At 46.6% G+C, this 11,204-nt stretch overlaps 1 long non-coding RNA gene across 1 annotated transcript; it reads right to left on the reverse strand.

The window, feature by feature from the left end:
• Positions 1–3,643: 3,643 nt before the first annotated feature.
• On the reverse strand, positions 3,644–7,348 carry LOC147269781 (uncharacterized). Its single transcript, XR_015111596.1, has 3 exons — positions 7,242–7,348; positions 6,215–6,340; positions 3,644–3,977 (listed from the first exon to the last, which is right to left on the reverse strand). It is a non-coding gene; the product is annotated as an uncharacterized LOC147269781 (long non-coding RNA).
• Between the last annotated feature and the right edge of the window lie 3,856 nt (positions 7,349–11,204).

The following is an 11,204-nucleotide window of genomic DNA, read 5'->3' on the forward strand; positions in this document are numbered from 1 at the left end:
GGGGGGTGAATTAGTGTCAGGCTGCTGAGGTTCCGGCGTCCTGACAACGCGGCAGGTCGCTGACAGCCGAGGTGGCACTCAGCCCACCTTGTTCTGGGATTTTTTTGTTTCAACTTGACACAAATAAACGCACATCTCCTTCAACCATCCTTTTCTTTGTTCCCGGTGACACGGATCAAGCCACTTTTTTTCCCCCCATTTTCCAAAATCCAGAGCCAGCGAGAACGCGTTCATTAGTCCTGTTAACCCTCAAACGGCTGTTGGAAGTCAAAATTTGAAACGGGGTCCAGAGGACGTGCTCAGCCGACAGCTGGAGTTGGAGATTTCACCGTCAACTCTGCTCTTTTGCAGTCATTATTCTCTTTCTTATATTTCACACTTGTTTCCTCGTCTGCTCTTGGACGCCAGGCTGTGTGCCGACCTGGTAAATGCAGAGACTATCGCCACCACAGCGGAGCTCAAAGCAACGACGGCTCTGACCGCTACTTAATAATCTAAAAAAAAAACACAAGTGTCATCATGAGAAAGATTATCAACCATACATAACGAGATTAATGACTCTAAAACAGTGCCGACGCGTTGTCAAGAGTGTAAAATTCATGACGTTCACAGTGGAATCTTGAACACGGGGCCAAAGTATTCGTGGGGAGTTTAATTGTGCAGAAATAACCCACAGATATATTATGGTAACTTTATGCTTTGGGCATTAAAATGTTACTAGGAGCCTCTTGAGAGTGTGTATTATATATTTATGAAGGACTATAAAGCAGCTGTGTAACATTTCACATGACCAAGTGTGTTTTAGAGTGCTGCACTCCGCCGCCGTCACGGAGCTCACGGTTCCAGCTGCTGAGCCCCCGAGCCAAAACCCCCTCACATGTCCCAACTCCAGGTGTGGTTCTCTGATTTACAGGGCCATTATCGACCGGTGCGGAGACACTGGTTTGGTGTCAAAAGAGCATATCATTATTCTGTTGTGTGACAAAGCAGTTTGCCAAAGGGGACTGCAATTACATCGTTGTCTGCTTTTCAGCTGACTTCCAGCGAGGGAATTATTGGTAATCATCCATGTAATGCGCTGCCACTCAGTTTTTGACAGCTGAGTGAAACCACAGCGCTGCGGTTTTGTGCCTTTTAGATGTAAAACGAGAGCTAGAAACCCATCTGTTCCCCCGACTCCTTCTTAGGTGCGAAGACGACGACAACAAAAACACACAAACACACACACACACACACACACACACAAACACACACACACACACACACATGAAATAAGGCCTCAGTTTATGAATACAAATTTGTTCCATACCAGCAAGGACATGTTCCAAGAACACATTAATAAAAATTACTGATATCTTATTATGTCTCATGAAACAACGAGCGCACACACACACACACACAAAGGAACAAAACAACAATAACCTCCATCTCCAAAAGGACGTCATTATTATTTAAAGCATCCATCTCTGCTTTTAAAGCCTCTCACCTTCTCCACGCGGGCGACGCGCCGCCGCCGCCGGCCTGCTGTCTTTGTGCTGCCATTTAACACAAAAATCTGTAACCTCGAGGGACGAGGCCTCCTCCTGGCTGCTGCTCAGGAGCGCCGCGACACCACCAACCAGACCTTATCTGTCGCCGTCGCTGCTGCCATTGTCAGCCAAAAAAAAAAAGGGGGGGGGAACAAACTCCACCGCAGCTTCCACCTCCAGGTGGGCGGGGCTGTCCGCTCCTATTTAGACTTTGTTGGTGTTGCACTACTCAAGCTTTTCATTTATTTAACAGGGAAATATGCGTTGTGGCGTTGACGTGTAGGAAGGCATGTCAGGACACGGCAGGGCAGTCAACACTTCAGAGGGCAGCGCCGGCACGCCGACCACCAGGTTCTCATGTCACCATCGACAACGCGCCGATCGGTAACGCCACTTCCTCCTCTATCAAGTCCATAATTGGATCATTTCACATCTGGAGGAAGCGGCTTCCGTTTCAGCAGCGTTGTTTCTTTTAGGCACCAAACAGAGCAACAGAATTCACTTGCTGGCGTTTTCAGTGGAGCCTTCAGCAGAGGAGAGAGCCGGTCAGATTAATAAATAAGAACGCATAAAGGGTGAGCGGTGCGATTGCAGCTCTCCCCTGGTTATTGCTGAGGAGTTTGCACACCTGCCCAGACTGTCAAGCACCAGTAGGCTTTAGTGATTTGGTCTGAGGTAAATTTAGCTCAGGCCACTGAGGATTTTACATCCAATTCTCTTTTTCATAATACAATAGACATTGGAGTGGATGAGAACCCAAATAAATCATCTACAGGTGGCCGGTCAGGTCCTCAGTCACGCTGTCAAATCAAACAGCCAGGATTCAAGCGGTCGCTGCAACACGCCACGGCTCGAATGCGTTTCACTTTTACAGACGGACGCAGGCGTCTGGTTCCAATGAAACTGGAGTGATTCATTCTTGAAGCCTGATTGTTAAAACCGCTGTATTCCATTTGGCTCTCGTGAGTAATTTACCACCACTGCTGTCATAGCAACATGTAGGCGAGTGTACGTCTGGATGTGACGCTCACAAGAAGCTGTGAAAGGCGTAGTTGCGATGACGGTGAGGTCATGTGACCGTGGTGTAGTTCCTTCATAGGCTAACGTGAGCTTTCCAAGATATCAGTGGGATATTTCATTGGAAACATTAGCGGTGATTCTGCCACATCAGAGACTTCTTCTGTATCTGACAACTACATGTCATTTGTGAACACTCAGACTCCGGGGCGGTTTTGAAGCTTCGGTGCTGGTGAGGAACTCGCTGGGACCTGAAACGCCAGCCGACCCCATATTTGCCAGACGCAGGAGCAGCAAGTTCAGGGAGGGACGAAACACCATCAGAGTTTGTGACGACGCAAACATTTAATTTTGTTGTCCCGTAAAAGTGCTTTGCCACCACTTGATGTGTTGTTTCGCAATAACGGTGTCAAGCAGTTCAGAGCGGCTTCACGACCCGGAGCTGTGAGACCAGGTCCTTCCTGGTCTGAGGGTGGCGTTGTCATCAGAGGACCACCTTGATTAACAGTCGGGTTCTTGTGGAAACTTCTGTCCTCATATGAGACTCACCAACATAACACACGTATCCCAACATGGATCCACACGCTCACAGCCAGCACGCCACCGCGTCCAGGATTCCACACATCAAATAGGATTTTGACTTTGTGCGAGGAGAATTAGTTTGGGAAAGAACATGAGAGGGAAGTTCTGCGATCAGCTTGGCTGTATGGGAAAGCAGAGAGGTGGTCTGCGTGCAGCAGGTGTACAATGAAAGGAATGTTTCCAAGTGTGCAACTTCTCATTGGCTGAAGCTTGAGGGGTACATTTGGAACAATTAGATCCGCGATCAAGATGCTGTCGAGAGGACGGCAGGAAGCAGGAACACCTCGTGTTTGGCACCATCCTCATTTGAATACGTGTAAACAGCACTGCCAAACACATCTTTTCACTAAAGGAGGCTTTCAAGAGGCACCAGAAGGAGGGAGTCGGATTTAATTTTTTAATATGACACAACAAAGCTTCACAGCTGACTCTCCGTTATTGGCTACAGTTCTGCAAACATCGTGGGAACAGAACAAACAGGGTTCTGGTTTAATTAAAGGGGTTGCACCTGTAGAAATCACACCTATGTCCACGTACAGTCCAGGTATGACAACACCCTCCGTAGCAACTGCAGGGGAAGCATCAGTGTTTACCTGGCTGTTAAAAGCAGGTATAATTATTCACTGAGGGGATGTCAGTGGCGCTGGTCAGCCGGAGCAGCAGCATCACCGCCGACCTGCAGGCCACAAACTCGTCGAGTTCACGCTCGAGCTCCCCGGGTTTTACATTTGTTTCAAAGTTCCTCGGCGCCACGGTTCAAACAGGTCCCTCACCACAGGTGAGGTAACTTGTGAAGTCCTAACCTGTCAGGGGGAAGCAGGCTTGCTTCTTCATCTTCTTCTTCTTCTTCTTTTTGTTAATGTTGATAAAGAAAGAGAAAATGGTCACAAAGGGATTCAGAGTGAATTACAAAAGGTTAATAAACAGGTGACCTCTCCGGGTCACGTGATCACAGTGTAATTGTGATTCAAACCATTAACAGATCCACGAGTGGGAAGATCTAAGGGGGCGATGTTGTTGTGTAGACCATCACTTCCAAATTATGGAGGAATTGAAGCGTCCCTGCCAGAATGTGAACACGGCCCATTGAACAATAACTTCCACCGACAAAGCAGAAAATGCATCTGTTGACTTGAAGACTGTCTCGCTGTCGTGAGGGCGGGCGGACGTTACGCCACCAGTCAGCGTTACCACAGAGTAGGGGGGATGACCTGGCAGCGCCACTGCATCGTGATCTAGGGAGCAGGTATCCATGCACTGATGGGATCAGTAAGACTGGTCCAGCCCAGACCAGAACCCTACAAACCTCCGATGACATGACTTGCGCTCGGAACCACACAGCCGCTTTCACAGCTGTGAACAAATCAGCATGGAACCACAGAGAAGTGCGTCTGAAAGAAGAAAGGGCCTGAGATTTAATCTTCGCTGGAGATGAAGGTGCGTCTGCCACTTTAAATTATGTAGATCAGCCTGTATTACTTCCAGACCCCCATGATAATATCACACAGCTAATTACAATCTTGAATAACTTGGCTAATCATTTTGCTCCTTCTGGGTCTGCAGGATTTAGCTTTAATGCTTGGCCACTCGACAGACCCGGCCCGCGGGGTGCCATGACGGGTCAGACCCCCAGAGCTGTGCTGCCTCTGTTTGGAGTTGTGCTTGCTTTGTTTTTCTGCACCGGTACCGACACCTGCATGCCAGTCTTGATGAACTCTTCATGAAGCCTGTAGTTGGTGAAGGTTCTGATTGGCTCCCGGCTCCAGATTGGATGACGCATCATCATGGATGGGGACTCGGATTAGTCGAAGCGGGCTCGCTGTCACAGTCTGGACCACACTGACGTTTAGGTCTGGACCTGGAGGTTCTCATCATGAACGTATCAGTAAACTCTTGCTTCCTGATATTTCGTATTCCTTGGGCTGCCTCAGTTTGTCATGTTTGGTCACGTGTGTTTTGGTGAAACCTGCTCTGTTGTTTCCTGGTTTATTTTGAAAAGTGCTGTACTCCCTGACTGTGTGTTTCCTCCCCATGGATGTCTTCACCTGCGGCGCGTCTGCTAACCGCCTTCGTCAGGCTCAGCTCCGTTCCCCGGCTCAGCTCCGCTCCCCTGCTTCTGATCCTCCGCCTGCTTCTTGTGGGCCTCAGTTTGTGTGGTAGTTTGATTTTGCGAGGGATGGTGGGCTGTGTTTGCCTCTCTGGCTGCAGGAGCCGAGATGCTGCTGCAGTCACTCTTTAGTTTGTCAACTGTGCATCTGGATCACAACAAATACCCTCAGAACCGTTCCTACAAAACTTCCCTCTACAGGAAGCGAAGGTCAACAGCATATGATGCGGCTTCAACCTGATGACTTGCCTCCATCATGTAATATTAAATAAGAGCAGGATTTATATGATTGATAAATTTGGACCTAGAGAGTAGAATCACAACACAGCGAAGGATATTTAGTATCAGCCTCAAACCTGAAGAGGCCACGAGGACGCGTGGTAAAGATGTCATGCAGGGCTGCCCCCTAGAAGTGTCTTTGTCCTCAGCCACTGAAGCACCTGCCACTCAAGAGAGGATTCAATATGGCCGCCGCTCCGCGCACACGGCAGGCCTTGACTGGCGGCCTCCGTCTGATGCTTCTGAATGACTCCTTATATCCTATAACATTTCTAATTACGTTAAATAGGCATGAATGCTCACGCTCTGTCACCGGCCTACACACTGATGACTGTGATTATTCAGGCCTGGAAGGTCAAAACTGACCCACGGAAACCATGACGCACGCGTGGAAACAGCCTGAATAATCACACGTGACGTCTGTTGACGCCGTTTGCTCCTCACTGCTGTTGATGAGGTTTGTAGTTCACGCTGAATGAATGAAAACACAGAATGGAACACACAGAGTGGAGGTACAGGGCTGGATCACACAGAACCAAAACCCAGACCGGACCAATCGCACAGCGAGATTTGGACATTTAGGGAGCTGATTGGTGGAGAAACGCTGGCGAGGAAAAATGTCGGCAACAAGCGCTTATCAAAGTAAAACTGATTTACTGCATCCCAGTTGATGTCTCCTCACCCTGTGCCTGTCACTGACCTTTGACCTTTGACCACAGGTCATCTTTGAGTCCCAGTGGATGTTTCTTCTGTATCTGGAGACGTTTAGCCAAGCGGTTCTGGAGACATCGTGTTAACCAGCACGGGACGCATGGACACACACACCCTGAGAACATCACAAGCCAGATGTCATGGGACGCGTAAAATAAAACTCACTAATAATAACAACATGCTTCATTACAAAAATGTACCTGTTTTGTTTTTTTGATCATGTAAATTCCTGCGTATGCTGCATTTTTTTCCCCACCACTTTTGTTGTGAGTATCAGACATCGTTAACACGCCAAGAGCGCCGACAACCGGGACCGAATTTGAATATTGGTATATTATTAGTGTATTTGGAATCATAATCCTATGGATCTGAAGAAACAGACACTAACAAAAGGAACATTCCCATGTATGTGTGTGTATATATATCTATATCTATCTATCTATCTATATATATATGTGTGTGTGTGTGTGTGTGTGTGTAAATGTGTGTATGGACAATCCTGGACCACTGGTTTGCACTTCCCATCAAATCACGTGTGTAATTACAACAGATTAAAGGAGTAATGGAGGTATTTCTGGAGATGGTGATCTGTGACTACACACATAAAGAAGGATCAGCTGTTTAAACGCTATCGTGGTTATCTCGCCATCAGCAGGTAAGCTTGCGTAATTAGCGTTAGCTGTTTTGGATGCATTTTTCATCTTATCTGTGAGAGACTGCGCTCTCTTCAGTCCACACATCAGTCTGCTTGTCTGCTATTTATTTGACCAGTGCTGAGACTGAGGTGGCCCCCGGAGTGGGGGGGGTTCTGGCAGTGGGCAGCTGGAGGCACGTACACTCGTTAGCCCCGCTCGCTCTCCCTTTCAAATGGGGCCTTAATGATTTATAGATGTTTGCTTTAAAAAGTCATTGGCATTAATCCCATGGCTCATTAACCATTTAATTAAAATTAAATTCTGTGTTAGGACTTAAGAAGATTGAGGGTATTTCCTCCTGGTGGGAGGCTGTTGAATCACCTCATTTTCGGAAATGCTTCATATGAGGGGGGACGTGTACCAACACGGCTGACGAGTGTAGCCCGACGGCTGAGACTGATCCCAGGTCAGCTGCAGGCTGCAGGGACACTGAATACTTCTGAAGTGCAAAAAGATGAAGATCATCAGGATCCTGACCTGCGCCTTCCCTCCTCAACCAGTGGGAATTAATCAAGTAAACATCAGCATGGACTGTGACAACACACACACACACACACACACACGCAGTGCTGGTTCTGCTGGAGTGGGAATGACTCTCCTGACGGCAGCTCTACTGCAGCAGCACTGTTACGTAACCCCACACCTGTCTTATTCTCACTCGCTGCTGGGTTGCATCAGCTGAAATCTTCTACACAACTTCAAATCATTTCTGGTCAGCAGTGGAAACGCTGCCAAATCCAATGATGTGACGAAATGAAAGGAGTGCCATGTTTACTGATTTAAAGCAGATGGTAATTTTCCTGCTACGGTCGAAAAGACAGTTGAGAATGAAGTTTATTTACAACGTTAGCACAGCTGAAGTTCCACACAGGCCTGCGACAACATCAGATCCTCCCCCACAGTTGTGAGCTGCGATCGTCACAGTGACATTGACCTTTGACCACATGCACACACACACGCACACGGTAGTTCTTGCATCCCAGTTCGTGGTAAATATGTGGACGTGTTCCCAGATGGCTCACGTACAGACGGACAACTGAGAGCTCGTCTGCTGCAGAGCGTGGAGGCGGTTTTGTCCCGAAATGCCGTGGGTTCTTCTTCCCTCCACAAAGAAAGAACACAAATACTGTGCTTTTTACTGAAAAAGTGAAGAGAACAGACGATTGTCGTGAGGTGGACGTGTCCATCGTGAGCGCGAGTGTTAACCAGGCAGCTACTGGCGCTGGCTTGGGGTCATTTGCTACAGTTCTGTCAGAGATGTAAGATCAAGTCATTTGGGATAGGGGCAGCGTCGCAGAAGCAAATTAAAATGCAAAATATTAATGGAAAAAAATCAATATTTAATTTTAAGATATCAGGGTTATCCTCAGTACTGGTAGTGATAAAATAGAAGTTAAATCTTTATCTACCAATTAGTGCTGTGGTTTTGAACCTGGATATTCGTCCTCTGGTCTGAATCGTCTGTGTAATCAACAGTAACGATGCAACAAGTAAGATTAGAGACTTTTACTGCCATGGTGATACTGTATAAACGAGGAGGCAACACTCCATCAGTGGCGCCGAGATCAGTGTAGTATTTTAAATTGCTTTCTAAGCGGCTCTTTGTTACTCAATGTGTGGTTTTGTCTGCGTGTTTCAACAAAGGAAATGAACTTGGTTGGAGGATGTAAGTAGAAAAAAGCATTGAAAGATTGATCGCTGTGCTCATTGGAGTAATTCAACCCCAGCCATTTTCCTCTGCAGGTTTTTATAGCATTTAAAGTAGCATGTGGTAATGGCTTTCTCTCTCTCTCTCCCTTTCTCCCGCACACACACACACACACACACACACACACACACACACACACACACACACACACACACACCTAGCAGGACAATGTGGTCTAAAAGTGCTGGGAAATGAAGGAGGGTCGAAGGGATTAATTCATGTCTCCAGAAATACTCCTTCTGAAAGTGTATTTGTTTGCCACCTATGTAAGCTGAGATACGACGCTCCATTTTGGTTATCTGATCATCTCCCGCACGTATCTGCTCATTTAGAAGTAAGACATTTCCAGACCCCTGGTGCACTGTATGGGGCGTGCAGCCCCGTGTGCTGAGCTTCTTACTGCCTGAGCGGCTAAGCCTATAACTCTTATCACTGGTAACCACTTGAGATATTGTCCAGTGCGCGGGCTGATTTACAGACTCCCTCACTCAAACTATAAAGTAAGTCAAGCACTCTGTGGCGTGTCGTAGCAACAGGAAATTGATTACAATACTAGATGGCATTTTGAGCACTCTGCTCACGGGGCATTTATTGGCCACCGATATGTTAATATATCAAAGCTGCGAGGGAAAAATAGAGGACGTTGGGTATTTTTGACAAAAGATGAGAAAACTCAAGAATAACACATTCTTTCGGGAGGCAGAGACCTTCTCCAAGGTCAATAACTCCCTTCCGCTGTCTGAAAGTATGACTGAAACTGTCAGGAAACAAAAGAAATGATACTTCGCACAAATGGAATCATTATAAAGTGAAAATGTATTTTATCGCTTCCAGGATAGTTTCCCCTGCAGTTAATCCTTTTTCTCCATAGGTGCCAAGTATGTTGAAAAATCTGCATTTTTACACCAAAATCCAGTCTCTTCTTTAAAAAAAAAAAAAAATCAAAAATTTGGGGGCTGATCCTGTGCTATGAGGTCTGCGCTAATTTGTGGATCATTAAAATGCATTCCCAGATTATTTTTTTTTTACCCTCCCCCACCTGTGATGATGGTGGATGAATTCTTTACAGCGTCACACAATCCTGGTGAAATTACGTTTGTCTCTACCTTCATTTGATTTGATATAATTTAAAAGGTTAAAAAAAGCCACACATCCAAGCTAGCGGCTGGCTAACCGGAGGCAGCGTGCTCTGCTAGCTAGCTCCGCCATTCTGGGCTCGGCGGTATCACAGCAGTTCTGTTTCGAGTGTTTGTCCAGTTAGCGGAGAGCTAACGGGAAGCAGCCAGTTCGGCAAACGTAACGTGTGCTCTATAGCTTCATATTAGCAGAAACACTGTAACATGGGAACAAAGAGAATCTGTTTCACAAGACATTTAAGCAGATATACAAAAAATCGAGACAAATGAATTACAAAACTACCTGAATGTCAACAGAGGCCCTGTGTATTTACCTTCCTCATGCCGTTACCTCGAGGTCCTCATTTTAGCATGAGCTCAAAATAATGAAGTGAGTTTTCTCGTGATTTGATAAAATTCACCTTTTTTCACTGGAGCTTTGTTAAGCCGAGGTGATGCAATAACTCACTTGCAATGACAGCATTAATGATGTAACAACCAGCTGAGCCGTTCACAGCTTTTATACAGAAGCACCGATGGTTTGTCTGAAATATTGACCTGATTCAACCCTTTAAGGCCGAAACAGCTGGCTCATGTTTGCATCTGAGAGGACGAGCCCTTGATTTCATTCCTCATTAAATAATCGCGCACGGTTCCCAAGATCTAGTATTTGTTTAACGCGTAGCTCTTGGATAATACAGGTGAGACACGCTAGCATCGCGAGCTAACTACCGTAGCTGCGGGTTAATGCTGTTTACAGGTGTGTGAATGATGTAACACTGCCTGGGTGGATGAATGCAAAGACTCTCCAACATGGCTGCCTCAGCTTGTTGTTTGGACAGACACTAAAAGAGCCGCCGGTGGGTTATGGCTTTTGCCTCTAATGTCTTTGCTGAAGTCTGGCTAGTGGCCAGTGGGACGAGGCAAACTGGCATACAGCACATCATCAATATCCCAACTAGCCACAAGAGCCCGACTCAAATGATGGGGGACTTTAAAGGTAGCAGCTGGTGAGTTGATATGAGGCTTCCTGTGTTCTGCTGAGGGGCTTTGGATCCATTTAAATGATAGAGATTACTTTAAAGCACTACACACATTAATTGATGTTGAGAGCACGGAGAAATGGAAGCGAGAGGATACGAGCGAGCAAGGAAGATCATGAATGGGTTTATCTCTGTTTCTTGGGACGAAACAGTCATACATGACATCTGGCTGCGCACACAAGCAAAAAACAAAAACAAACCCCATCTCAGGGACATTTAGTTTGACCTTATTTGTGAATCAAAAGAAACCAAAGGTGTGAACACAAATGCTCAAATGTTCGGTGGAGCTTCAGAGGGGTTTTTATTTGATAGTTTGCTTCTGATGAAAGCACCGACCCCCCCCCCCCAGTTTGTATTTGGTGAGTCTCCCGCAGCCCCTCGGCCCATCACAGGCTTCATTGTCATTCTTCCCACTGCT

This window comes from Aulostomus chinensis, chromosome 2, assembly GCF_037954235.1.
Source record: "Aulostomus chinensis isolate RoL2024-O1b breed Wild chromosome 2, RoL_Achi_v1.0, whole genome shotgun sequence".
Lineage (NCBI taxonomy): Eukaryota > Metazoa > Chordata > Actinopteri > Syngnathiformes > Aulostomidae > Aulostomus > Aulostomus chinensis.